Here is a 14,383-nt window from a genome sequence, read left to right on the forward strand (position 1 = left end):
TCTTCTCAGGGTTAAGCACTGGTTTAGCTGATGATTGCTCCAAGTATGCCTCACGAACTAAGTCAGAACTGTAATGTGGAGTCGCCAAAGGTTGTTCCTCCAGTAGAGTTGCCAGATAGATGATTACAACCAGAAATGTGCCCAAGCTTTGTCTATCATCAAATCTAGATCTATGTCATTCTCCGAGGAAGCTGAGCTTCAATCTCCTCTCCCTGGCAACGGTGCCACTTATGTTAGGATTCCAAGAAACTCTCCTAGGTTGTAGCTCGAAGATGCCTGGTAACATATAAATTCAACTTATTGTTGCAAATGGATGAATGGAAGGAATGATGCTTGTCCAAGCCAAATAACCACTTCTATTTTGTTTCACTCCAGACATGTGTGAACACCCCCAGACTACAAGGCTTTAGACCACCAACTACTCACAATTTAAGGATTGGGTGAATATGGAGAATACTGACCACACCAGCAGATGCACAAGACCATGTGATGGCTGGCTGCAACCAGTAAAGAAGTCTGCAAATCTAATCTACTAATGCACAGATAGGATGACAGCTCTCTGGCACTAGATGAAGAGAAACCTAAATAACTTATTCAGTGATACATACAAGATTTCAACACAAAGTTAGGATGATAGCTACTCAAATTCTAAATTTCAAGAGCTCAAGAATACAACATATCAGGTACAACTTGGAACAGAAAGAGAATGAAAAGTGAGCAATTAACAACAAAAGAAGCTTGTATTAGTTGAAAATGAAGATGAGATGCTGCAAGTGTCCAAATAGTTACAGTCTCTAGAAGTTGAACCTTACATCAAAACATCAACCATCAACCCTGATTACATCTTTTTTTTGGATATATATAGAGTTTCATTACAAAGGCACTTAGCCGTTTAGGTATGGGTGGGTCATAATTGACCACCAACTGCATTTAACTTCTTGATGGAGTCTCTGAGTGTGTTTTCTTGCTCCAGTGGATGAATCTGATCTTTTCAGGTGCTCTGTTGTCCTCTCAGGCAGCTGGAGTGTTTGTATCAATGAAGTTCCATAACTGCTAAATGCAGTTACATGCTCATGCTCTGTCCTTTTTCTCTTCGGCCACACTGTTTGTTAAATGTGGTTGTTGAGGAACAACTACACCTGGTACTGGTGAGCTGGTCGCCTTCGTCCTTCAGGCACATGGAGTGGTCAATGGATGTGGACTACATGGAGAGTGGACGAGTTGGATGAAGGGGAAAGATTGGCCGTCAGATGAAGAGAATAGACGGCAGAGGATATCGGAAGAAGCGAGAGCAGGATGAATGTGGGCCATTGGATCTTAGGTGGACAGATCCAACGGTGATCGAGCGATGAAGGTGCCATATTCAGATATCATATATTCCACTTCTCGGACCCTTTCGGGTCTGGGGCTCATCGTAATCGCTGCCGGCCAATGCTCCCTTCGTATTTTTGTTATACAACGAAAATACATGAAATACATTAAAATTTGGGCTTTTGCGGACTTTAAAATATATATATTTTTATTCCAAAACCCTTTCGGGTCCGAGCTTCATCACAATCGCACTACCTTGGTTCCCTTTTTATTTCGTTGAAACAAAAAAATACACAAAAAAACGTTGAAAATTTCTTGGGCACAGATCCCAAAATTTATGAATTCCCAACTGTAATGCCGTCGAGTTCGGCTAGCGGGTTTCCCACATGAATGTACATAGGTCCCGCCCCTTGGTATAGTGTCGATGCGATATCAGCGATGCAATAAATCACAATCACTAATCGCTCAATGTTCGGGTCCTTTATATAACAAAAACTATACTCCTTGCCGATCTGACCCGTTGATCTGATCATCGGCGATCGCTGATAGGCGGTGTCATGCACCCGCCTTTAGGCTACCCCTTCTGCTGGGCAGATTGCGATTAGCCGCTTAGATCTGGGCTGTTGATTGGCCATATCTAACGGCAGCTATGCATTACCATGTTTATGCTTGTAATAGTTCATTTTTTCACTGTTTTGGAGTGTTTTAGCATCCTGATAGTGTATTTCTTCGCTTCCAAGGGCTCTCCTCTTGCACTGATTTTGACCCTTTGATGATTTTTTAGCAAATTCTGAAGATTTCAAGAGCATATATGGATCAAATTTTCGGCCTTTTTCTAGCAAGGCTAACACTGGCTCCTTCTGAGGATGAAATCCTCCATGTGAGGTTTCAAGGATCACAGATTAATGCCTTTCATGTAACACAAAAATTAAATCTTCCTTCTAGTGTTCCATTGGGCATGGAGTCTATTTGGTAATGAAATAAAAACTGGAAAAACATATTTACAATGACAAGGCTTTAAAGCCTAAAACGAAATAAAGTTTCAAGAACCGCCCATTTACCGGGCTACCAAAAGTATCTCCTCCTTCCAAACTGTGCAGAATGAATGTATTGTTATGTTGAACTTGAGCGATGACAAAAGGACTTGTCCATAAGCAGTAAAACTTGCCATGATTACCTCACTTTTCCTTAAATGCATCCCATTTAAGCACCCAATTGCCAACTTGGAAATTGTCCACTTTTTCCTTCCTGTCAAAGGTTTCTTTGATTGCCTTTTGATAAGCCCTTGAATTCTCAACTAGCTGCTCTCTAATCTGCTCTCGTTCAACCACGTTATTCATTCTTCTTACCATGTCATTCTATTCCTCTTATTCTTTTTGCAAGAATTTAGCCACAGGGAGAATCAACTGGATAGGGAAAACAACATCAACACCATAAATCAGTTTAAATGGAGAGTTCCCTATGGACTTTTTGATGGTAACTCTGTCAGCCCGTAGTGCAAACTTCAACTTGGAATCCCAAATCTTTTTGTTGTCCTCTAACAGTTTTTTGATTACCCTTACCAGACTCTTGTTAGATGATTCTGCCAGGCCATTGCCTTGAGGATAAGATGAGGTAGAATGCACCACTTGAATGCCCATGGATTCATTCATGTCCACCAATTCTTTTACCTTGAAAGTTGTTGCATTATAAATGATTAGTTTGGTTGGGCAACAAAATCTAGTGAAAATATTCTCATTCAGGAAATTTATAACAACTTGATGATTAGCATTCTTAGCGGGTATAGCCTCAATCCACTTGGTGAAATAATCAGTGTCTACTAAGATCCATTTGTGTTGGGCAGTGGAATGTGGGTTGATCTCACCGATAAAGTCCAAGCCCCACTATTGTAAGGGACGATTGACATGTATTGGCTTCAAGGGCAGAGATTTTAGCTGTTGTCTTCCTGCAAACCTCTGGCACTTGTCACAAGCTTTTACAAAAGAAAACACATCAGAGAACAGAGTAGGCCAATAATATTCAGCCCTCAAGATTTTGTGAGTTGTGGTTTTCCAATAATGATTCCCTCCACAGATGCTAGAATGGAACTGGTGTATGACTTCCACAAATTTTTATTCATCTAAACACCTCAAGAGGATTCCTGATGGGTATTTCCAATAAAGCAAATTTTTATTAATGTAGAATTTTTCTGATCTGAGTTTAATGGCACGAGCTTGATTTGAGCTAAGCCCCAGAGGGACTTCTAGCTTTTGCAAAAAATGAACTATGCTATAATACCATTCACACGTGGTTAGATTTTTAGCCAAAGACTGATTCTGTTTTTACTCTTCTGTTGCTCCCTCTGTCTGCTCATCATCTGAATTCAAACTCATGGAATTTATATCTAACAAGCTGCAATTTTCTTTAGCCATAAGTTTAGCCAAGCCCTGGCCTTTGACAAGCTTAGTGGGCTTCACCTCTGTGTTAAACTCTATGAATTTTGCAATCCATTTAGCTCTCTTCCTATCAATATCTGGCTGAGTTAAGACATCCTTTACTGAGGCTAAAGGTACATATGCAACTACTTTGGAATGCAGAATATAAATTCTAAATGCCTTTAAAGACTTTATGAGAGCATAAGCTTGTTTTTCGATGAGGTCATACCTTAGTTCAACATCCCTTAAAGTTTTGCTGAAAAATGCCATGGGGTGCTCTATTCCTACATCATTTTTTTGCAACAGAACTATTGCAAGTGTATCATAAGAGGAAAAAGAGAAGATGCAAAACTCCTTAGTGTAATCTGGCCTGATTTGAGTGGGAGCTTTCATGATAGCTTGCTTGATGGCTTCAAAAGAGCTTCTTGAAGCATCTGTCCATTTTATTTCTGCTCCTTTCTTCAACATGGAAGTGATGTGCTTTACAAGCTTTGCAAAGTTTGGAATGAACCTCCTTACGAAGTTAATCTTACCCAAGAAGGATTGAATGTCCCCTTTTGATCTTGGGATGGACAATGTTTGAATGGCTTGAACCCTTGTTGGATCAATCTTCACACCTTTAGCAAAAACAATATGTCCCAGAAGTTTTCCTTCTTCTAGAGAAAACTGTGACTTCTTTGGGTTGACTGAAATTCCAAACTATTTGCACTTTAGGAAGACCTTCTTCAAATGTTTTAAATGGTCTTTGTGGCTGCTGGAGAATACTATTATGTCATCAAGATAAATAAAGACAAACTTGTCCTTTTCTCCCACGAAGGCTATGTCCATGGCCCTCTAAAAAGTAGCCCCAACATTCATCAGTCCAAAAGGCATCTTGGAGTACATGAAAGTGCCCTAAGGAGTAGTGAAGGCAGTCTTTTCTTGATCTTCATGATGTACAACAATCTAATTGTAACCTGAAAATCTATCTAAGAAAGACATGAATTTAGCCCCTGAAACTCTTTGCAGCAAGTGTTCCATCTTAGGCAGGCGGTAGTTATCCTTTTTAGAGCACTTGTTCAGGTTTCTGAAGTCAACACAAAGCCTGATTTCTCCATTTTTCTTTCTTACTACCACAAGGTTAGCTATCCACTTTGAATACCTCAAGGGAACTATAATTTTGGCATACAACAACTTCTTGATGTCTTTCTCAATCAAAATCAATAAGAGAGGGCTGATAGGTCTTAAATTTTGCTTAAAAGGAGTGGTATTCTTTTCCAATGGAATCTTATGTTGTATGATGTTTGTATCATAAGTTTTAAGATCACTGTATTCCCAGGAAAAAATATCAGCGAATTGCTTCATGAGGGTGTAATACTCGGAATTCTATGAAGAAGACAAATGAGTGGATAGATTGATGAATTTCGGATGGGTTGGGCTCCCTATGTTATGTTTACAGACAATAGACTCATTCTCTATTTTGGCCGGCTTATAGGGCACATCGTTATGATTGAAAATCTTCTCTAGAGGCACCAGTCCCTTTGGTAGGTGATTACTAGGTAGCTGGATGATGCTTCCTCGGCTAATCTTGCTTTTTATCTTGGGCTGGCCGCATTCTCCCATGGCTTCATTTTCCTGATCGATGTGCTTTTCAGAAAATTCCTCAACGATTTACAGAAACCTATTAATTTCCTCATCGTCTTAAAAAATCCTCCAATATTTGACATTGTCAGGCAGAGATGGTCTGTATTTTACCTGAACTTCATATTTCAATTTAGGGGGCAAAGGAGGAATAAACAGGCTAGCAGAGACAACAAGGGAGTCAGCAAGCTGGTTCTTCATTCTTCGAATATAAGAAATGCTGAAATCATTAAAAGAATCCTTGAGCCTCCATACCTGATCTTTGTACACTTTCAGCCTTGGAGGCTTTGCTTGGAACACTTTATTTACCTGCTGAATGATGAGGTCTACATCTCCAAACATTTTCAGGCCTTTAATACCCATTTCTTTAGCAGCATTTAAGCCCAGAATCAAGGCTTCATACTCTGCTATGTTGTTTGTGACCTGAAAGGTTAATTTGAAAGATAAATGAATATATTCCTGTGCTGGGGACACAAGGACTACACTTGCCCCTGCAACTTCTTTAGAGCAAGCTCCATCGAAGAACATGTCCCAAATCTGTGGGCCTTCTTCTTCAGCGATTTGGCAAACTAGTTTTTTCAGCTGCATGGTGGCCAACTAGGATTCTTCAATATAGAGAATACATGCTCCAAAATCAATGTCAATAGCATAGATGGGATGATTAGTAGGGTTCTTCTCATCACTGATGACATATGCCAACTACGCCTATCTATATAATCTCTTGCTCTCACCTTCGAAAACTGGGACAATAGCATAAGACAGATCATTTTGTAATGATCCACCTAATCTCTTGATCCAACCTCTGGAAAGTAACATGCCAAACTTGGGGTGTACATCAGCTATGACAATATCCATCATCATGCTTTTCATAGGCAGCTGAGACAAAGTGATGGCTAGGTCCTTGATTAACCCTAGGCATTTCACTTTTCTAGAGTCATTAATAGGTCATGATAAGGCTTGGTGATGTCCAGACCTAAATTATCCATGACAGCCTTGAGCATTAGATTATGGCTGGCTCCAGTGTCCAGAAGGCAGTTGTGAAGGATTTTATCATGAATAGTCAGAGAGACATAGAATGATGGGGAGTTGTCTTCACAGTTTTCAATCATTGGGCTAAGAATAACAGCTGGCTTGTCATCTTGCAGATTTACATAGTCAGTGGAGGCTTGGATGGCTTTAGGTTCATGGGCCACGAGGATGGATCTTTTGAAGGACTCATTCTTCACTAGTTCAATCAGAGGCATAGGTATTCTTAGCTTCTGAATTTCTGATTGAAAACTAAAAGGAGAAGGAGACTTGTCGAGGCCTCTTACCTCATGAGCTAGAGCTTTGAGGATGATGGTATCAACTGCCAGTTGTTTTTTCTTAGTAGCTTGCGGTATTGTAGGGACGTCAGCTCTTTGAATAGGAGTTTCCTTGCCATTATTTATCTTTGACCTCAAAATATATCTTAGCTGATCTACAGTTTGTAGAATAGCTTTACCATCCCATTCTTGGTTGATCTGGTCATTGCATAATGAGTTTTCATAGGTAGCTGAGGTCAAAAAGGAAGCATTTCCTTTGTCTTCCAGACAATGGATCTTATCATCTTCTTCAAACTACTCTTCTTCCATGATTGCATTTTGAAAAGGAGCCTTCACCCTTTGGTATTCATGAGCATCTTTGTTTCTTTGCAAAATATGCAACTGCTCATTTGTTCTTCTATATGGATTTGGACTTGGATTTCTAGGAGCAAAGTTATTAGGCACTCTTCCTTTCTCCGAGTGCTGCTCAACCTTCACTTTAGAGATTTCAGAGGCTAATGACTCGATCATTTTGGTCATTTTATCTATCTTAGAATCAGAGGATGATGAAGACTCGCCCCTCTATCTTCTTCTATCAACATTTCCCTTGAGCTTCTCTACACCCATGATATTTGGTTCCACTTCCAAGGCTGCATCCTGCATGTCAGCCAAAGTAGCACATCACCTCTCTCTCAACAGTAGGCAGAAGTCGGAATCAAAAGCACTAGCATAGGTGAGTTTAGCAGAGGTAGTAGTGGTTTTTACTTCAGCTGGTATCTTGTTGTACATATGGTTAAACCTCTTATTAAAATCAGACAGCAACTCACCATTTTCCCTCTTTAAGTTCCCAAACTCAGTGTGGCAGTAGAGGAGATCCTTCTTATCCCCCCAATGCTTTAGGAATGCATCATCTAAAGCTTCAATATCTACTATAGATCTTGGGGTTAGTTCTTTGAACCATTTTCTGGCCTCTCCATCTAGGCTTTGGACAAAGACTCTCATCCACACATCATCTTCACTAATGTCTAGATTATCAGCATAACTATAGAATTATTCAAGATTTTCTTCAGTAGTAACACCTTCAGTCCTAGTGAACTTAGACCTATATTTCTAATATTCTCCAGTAGGCATGGGATTCAAAGGAGTGGGCAGTATTAGAGGTCCATACCTAGCAGCTATGATTCTTTCCATTTTGGTAGGTGCTTGTGGGCCTGCCATAACTGTGGTGGCTAAAAGAGTATTAGCAGTCTGAATGATAGAGGGCTGAGGAGTGACTGATAAGACTAAAGGAGTATGATGGATAGGAGGTGAAGTTTCCTTTGGGCTTATAACAAAAGGAGAACCTAAAGAATAAGGAGCTTTATGAATCTCTGGGAGTTTTTCTTCACTACTAGTATTAGATGCTATACTCTCAACTTGTATTTGTTCTATTACAAGCCTTTCTTGAAGAGATATAGAAGATTGTTTAGGTTTACCTCAACCTGATGCTCCTTTCTGCAATACCTTTCTCTCTTTGATGATTTTTTTAGGGTCAGGTACTAGGTCAGCTTGTAGCTTCTGAGGATTTCTCCAAGTATGCCTCACAAACTGAGACAGAACTATGAAATGGAGTTGCCAAGAGGTTCGGCCTCCAATAGAGTCGCCAGATAGATGATTACAACCAAAAATGTACCCAAGATTTTTCTATCATCAAAGCTGGATCTATGTCATTTCCTAGGGAAGCTGAGCTTTAGTTTCCTCTCCCTGGCAATGACGCCAATTAAGTTAGCACTCCAGGAAACTCTCCTATGTTGCAGATCGGAGATGTCTGGTAACATATAATCTTCAATATTGTTCTCTGAACTATTGGAGTAAATGATGGTTTGGATCAAGTTAGATAACCATTTCAGCTCTGTTTTCACTCAATGCACGCATGAACGCTCTCACCAATACAAGGCTTTAGACCACTAATGCTCAATAAGTTATAAGTTCAATGGATAGGTAGAGAATACTGACTATACCAGTAGATTGCATACATAAACATACATCATTGGCTAGCTATAGGTAGCAAAAGAGAATACTGACTATACTAGCAGATGCATATATGACCACATATGGATGGCTAGCTACAAGCAGTGAAGAAGCTTGCAAATCTAATATATCAAAGCAAAGATAAGATGACATTTATCTGGCCTTAGACATAAAGAAAACATGAAAAAACTATTTAAGTGCAAGCATAGAACAACAAAGAGAATAGACATTGAACATATAATGGCAAAAGAAGCTTATATTTCTAGAATGAAGATGAGAAGCTTGAATGAGAAGAGGAGGAATAATCTCCAAATGTTGAACCTCTATTACATCTTACTCTCAACTATTTATAGCCTGTTTACAATGCTCCTAAGATCTAAGAGGCTCGGAGTCTTAATCTGTCTGATATGCATTGCTAACTAATTTGATGCCCTCTAGGAAAGAATGGGAGTGGATTTTTTTGCTTCTGACAGTAGAGTAACTACTTTCAGATATTTTTGGTGGGTTGTTGCACTGTCTAGGAGTTTTCCTATGCCAGAGATGCTCCATAATGTTTTTTGGTGTGGTTGTTGCATTGTCTGAGCTCCCTGAACTTTCTGTTTCAAGCTGCAACGTGTTGTGGCCTTCTCTTTCCCCTTTTGGGCTCTGTTTCTCGGTAAACTGTCTCATGTGTGCTATTATATGGTGAAATAGGTCTTGGGGCCTTCGTGTTTCCCATTAAACTACAAACAATGTTGTTTTGGTTATAAACAGCAAAAACAATGCAACACTGATAAATCCTGCCCATCACTATATATTTTGGACTTCAAAAGTCCTAAAATATGGTTTAATTATCCATAAGGTCCGCCCTCGCCGCCATCGCAAGTCGCATTTGGCCTGGCCTGTGTATTTCCATTATATAATGAAATATGTGAAAGCATTGAAAAATGCATGAAATGCTTTGGCAGACTTCAGATATCATATATTCCACTTCCCAGACCCTTTCGGGTCTAGGGCTCAACGCAATCACTACCGGCCAATGCTCCCTTCGTATTTTTGTTATACAATGAAAATACATGAAATGCATTAAAATTTGGGCTTTTGCGGACTTGAAAATATATATATTTTTATTCTGAAACCCTTTCGGGTCCGAGCTTCATCGCAATTGCATTGCCCCAACTCCCTTTGTATTTCGTTGAAACAAAGAAAATACACAAAAAAAAACGTTGAAAATTGCTTGGGCACGGATCTCAACATTTATGAATTCCCAACTATAATGTCATCGAGTCCGGCTATCAGGTCGTCCACATGTATGTACATAGGTCCTGCCCCTTGGTATAGTGTCGATGCGATACCAGCGATGCGATAAATCACAATCGTTAATCTCTCAATGCTTGGGTCCTTTATATAACATAAACTATACTCCCCGCCGATGCGACCCACCAATCTGATCATCGGCGATCGCTAATCGGCGGTGTCATGTACCCGCCTTTAGATTGTCCCTTCTGCTCGGTCGATTTTGATTAGCCACTTATATCTGGGTCGTTGATTAGCCAGATCTAATGGTAGTTGTGCATTACTGTGTTTATGCTTGTAATACTTCATTTTTTCACTATTTTGGAGTGTTTTAGCCTCCCAATAGTGTATTTCCACCCTTCTAAGGGATCTCCTCTTGTGTTGATTCTGACGATTTTTTAGCAAATGCTAAAGATTTCAAGAGCATATATGGATCAAATTTTGGGCCTTTGGCTAGCGAGGCTAACAGTGCCAACTCTTGGGAAGGCCTAAAAGTGCTAGGCTAACTAGATCATCTTTAGAAACTGTTATACCAACGCTCCCAAGCTCATCCCAACATTGGGTGAACCTACTCAATTATTGTGGAATTGTGTCGCCCTTCTCCATCTTTATCTTCTGAAGCTTCTCCTTTAGTGCCAACTTTTTTGTGGTCACTATTATTCTAAAACACATCTATCAAGGCTTGCCACATTACATATGGTTTATCCTTCCCAAGGAGATTTGAGACAATATGATCTCAAACTCCTTCTAGTATGATCCTCCTTGCCTTTGCAACACATTTCTTCCACTCTGCCATATCTTGAGCATCAGTTGTTGGAGGATTAGGAATATCATTGTCTATGAATTCCTTCAACTCATTGTCTTCCAACATTGCCTCCATCCTGTCCTTCCAAGAAATATAATTCGAGCTACCTTCAAGGGCATACTCAAGTCTCAATCCATAGAACGACATCCTCCTCGATCTAAAGAATGATCCTGTAAATTTGATTTCACTTGCAAATAAAAACTCATATTCTTCTCTTCTAATGTTATTCAGCTCTGATACCATGTAAATATTCCTTGTAGATTCAAACTGGTTATGTAATATGTTAAAACAAAAGACTTGAATCTACTGTGATCATCAGTGGAAACAATTAATCGATCAAGAAATCATGAAGCATACAAGAGAAAGAATTCAATTAACACATTACACAATTATTTCTTGGGGAAAACCACAATTAAAAACCTTTGATATCTGTATATTACATTAGTCAAAAAATATGAGAAGATTACAATGCTTTTCTCAAGCCTGAGAAACCTCTGCACTATCTCTATCTATATCACAACTTCCTAGACAAGCCTTAGCCTATACTTAACCAATTTTCTACTTTCCCAAGTCCATATTTCCTTACATTGTTTCCTTGGGAATTGGCCCATATTAATTAGGGAAATTCCTCAATTGGAATTGCGCAATCCATTATAGGCCTTTCTTTGACTGCATGCACCACCTATACAATTTGAATGATTATACAACTAATAGTACACTTCCCTTGAACTCCAATCTCAACTGGGTAACTCTCATATCACACATGCATGAGTTATTTATGGCTGAATTATCTATTAACTAGTTGAACACATGAAGCAACACCCCACCGTTAGACCTTCGGCTAGTTCCTCCAATAGTTGGAACTAGTTTAACTGACTTTAACTTGGTTAAACTAAATTAATTTATTACAACTCAAAATAAACTCAACCAGGGATCCTATAAAGTATGACTCACTCTACATGACTCAAGTTAGACCCTCAACTTGAATTAAGTAAACCAACTAAGTCAAATTAACTTAGTTAACTCGTATAAGTTGTCTTGTGATGTGGAATTACTATTTTTCTCCTAATTTAATTCAAGGGAAAATTAAAACAGGATTTTTGTTGTTGCATTTTCAACAAGGAAACCATATACAAGGGATGAAATTCTCTTACCACAAGTGACATTTCAAAAACTTGACAAATGGGGAGTATATTTTAGTGGGCATATCAACCCACTAGAAAAAAGATCAGGGGCTAGGTGTATAATAATTGTGATAGATTACCTTCCCAGATGGGATGAGGAACAAATTTTCAAAGATTGAAACAAAAAAATAGTAATGTAGTTTCTATTTGAGAACATGGTTATAAGGTTTGGATTTCCTAAAATACTTATGTGTTCAAGGTACCCACTTTTTGAATAAGGAAATTATTTCCTTGACATAAGAGTTTCAAATATGCCATTACAAAATTACACGCTATTGTTCTCAGGAAAATGGCATTATTTAAGCCTTTAACAAGATTCTAGAAAATAATCTGACAAAAGTATGTAATCTAAACTGAGATGATTGGGACCTAAGGATTCTAGCCATCATATGGGTGTACATGACCACATGTAAGAAATTGATAGGACACATACCTTTCATATTACCATATGCACATGAAGCAGTAATGTGAATGGAGTTTATAGTACCAAGTCTATGCATTGCTACATTAGGAAACTTGACTAACTATGGCACATTAGAGAACATATTGTTAGATCTACTACACTTAGAAGAAGACTTCACAATAGCAAGATTACATCAAAATGTCTAAAAAGTGCATGAGAAAGATTGGCATGATAGGTGTATAAAACATAAGAAGTTTCAGTGAGGAGATTTGGTTTCATTGTATGATAGAAAGTTATTGAAGCATTTGAGGATGTTTCAAATGCATTAGTGGGGCCTATATACGATCAAATATGTGACATGTATTGGAGTTGTTCAGTTAGAAAAACTAAATGGGGAACTATAACAATCCTTTTTGCTACACCTCTTGCAATTTCAAGATAAATTGTAAATCATGTAAATATTGTGGAAATGTAACATAATGATTGGTATAAGAGGAGTGGACATGGATTCACAATTTGGGGAGGTGTTCCTTGGGAATTGGTTAACTCATGATATTCATTTAATTTCCACTAGTTTTTTTTATTGGGTTTAATGGCCTGCATGACAAGCAAGGAGGTTGAGTATGGGCATCTTGAGTGGAGGACAAGTCCATACCACCTATGTTCCTCATGGGCCGTTTTATGTGGTCAACAAGCAGGGTGGTAGGCATTGAGAATAACGTACAACAATGTGCAAGGAGCAGACTACAAGCAGGAAAGACATGGTTTCTATTGGAAACATATCACAAAACAAACTTGTGTACTATGGATGCACAAATACCTAGCTAGGCTTGTGTGAATTGTGACTGAACTCACTAGGCAAAAGAAGAAGGTTGGGAACAATCGTTGGCATAGGAGTGGGAGCATGCTAAGGATTGTGGTTAAAGAGAAGAAAAGAGAAGAGGTAGGAGAAATTTTTTTGCATTATAGAGTCCTTAGAGGTGGAGCAAGTGGAACAAAGTGTACTCTTGAGTCTTGGAAGGTAGAGGGGTAACTACGTTTATGCTTGAAATGCCTATGGGTTAGTGGGTGGAAAATTACTTATTGATTGTTTAGTTTAATTTACGTAAACTAAACTATACAACTCCTCAAATATTGATATCATAATAAGATAATGAGACAATTTTCTCGATATATACAATGTAAAGTGGAAATGTTTTGATATTTTATTTTATGGATATATTTAAATTGGGAAAACAAAAAAGGAAAACGAATATATACATCTAGAGCATGATATCCATAGTGAAATGAATGATTTAACATGTATTAAAGAAAATACAAATAAAACTTGAATTAATAACGAGCTAGCCAAGATTCAAGTCCGAAACCTTGAAATCATGTAGACCATAAGTTGTGAAAAACAATGAATAAATTTAACAAAATATGATAGGCATATAAGGAAAATATTGTATAGAACAAGAAGTTGATTTTATTCAAATAATAGCCATATATTAACAACAGGTCTTTGTTCAGGCGATTGACCAGTTCTAAGACTCAAACTATTGTAATGTGTAGACTCATATACAACATTAAAGGAAATCTAATGAAAATGGCAGCATAACGATCCTTCAAGCAATTTGCGTGAATGGGTAGCTTGATTTCTGCATAAATATTATTGTTAGCATTGATAAAATAAAAGTTATACCTTTCAAATAACAAATAAATGATCATAAAGAACACAAGGTACCTTCACAAATCCTTGAATAGTTGAGGGAATTCACCCTAATTGGTCTGTCCTTTAGATGTAAAACTCTCTTCACAACTTTCTTCCCTATTTTCCTTCATAGATCCCTCCTCTTTTTAAAGAGGCCTCAAGTAGTTTTTATAGTTTTAAAATTGGATTAGTTATTTCCTAATCAACATGATTAGGATTAAGAGGAGGGACTTCTAAAGGTTCATTTAGAATTTTTTAATTAAAGGGTAGGACACTAATAGGTGGGACCCTCATTCCCATTCAATTAGGCCTCTTTGTCTCTTTTGAAAACATAAATAAATTGGAAATCATTAAGTTTATTTATCTCATAAATGGGGACGATTAT

Source organism: Pinus tabuliformis, chromosome 6 (genome assembly GCF_031772625.1).
Source record: "Pinus tabuliformis cultivar Carrire ecotype Pingquan chromosome 6, CPIR1, whole genome shotgun sequence".
NCBI classification, from domain to species: domain Eukaryota; kingdom Viridiplantae; phylum Streptophyta; class Pinopsida; order Pinales; family Pinaceae; genus Pinus; species Pinus tabuliformis.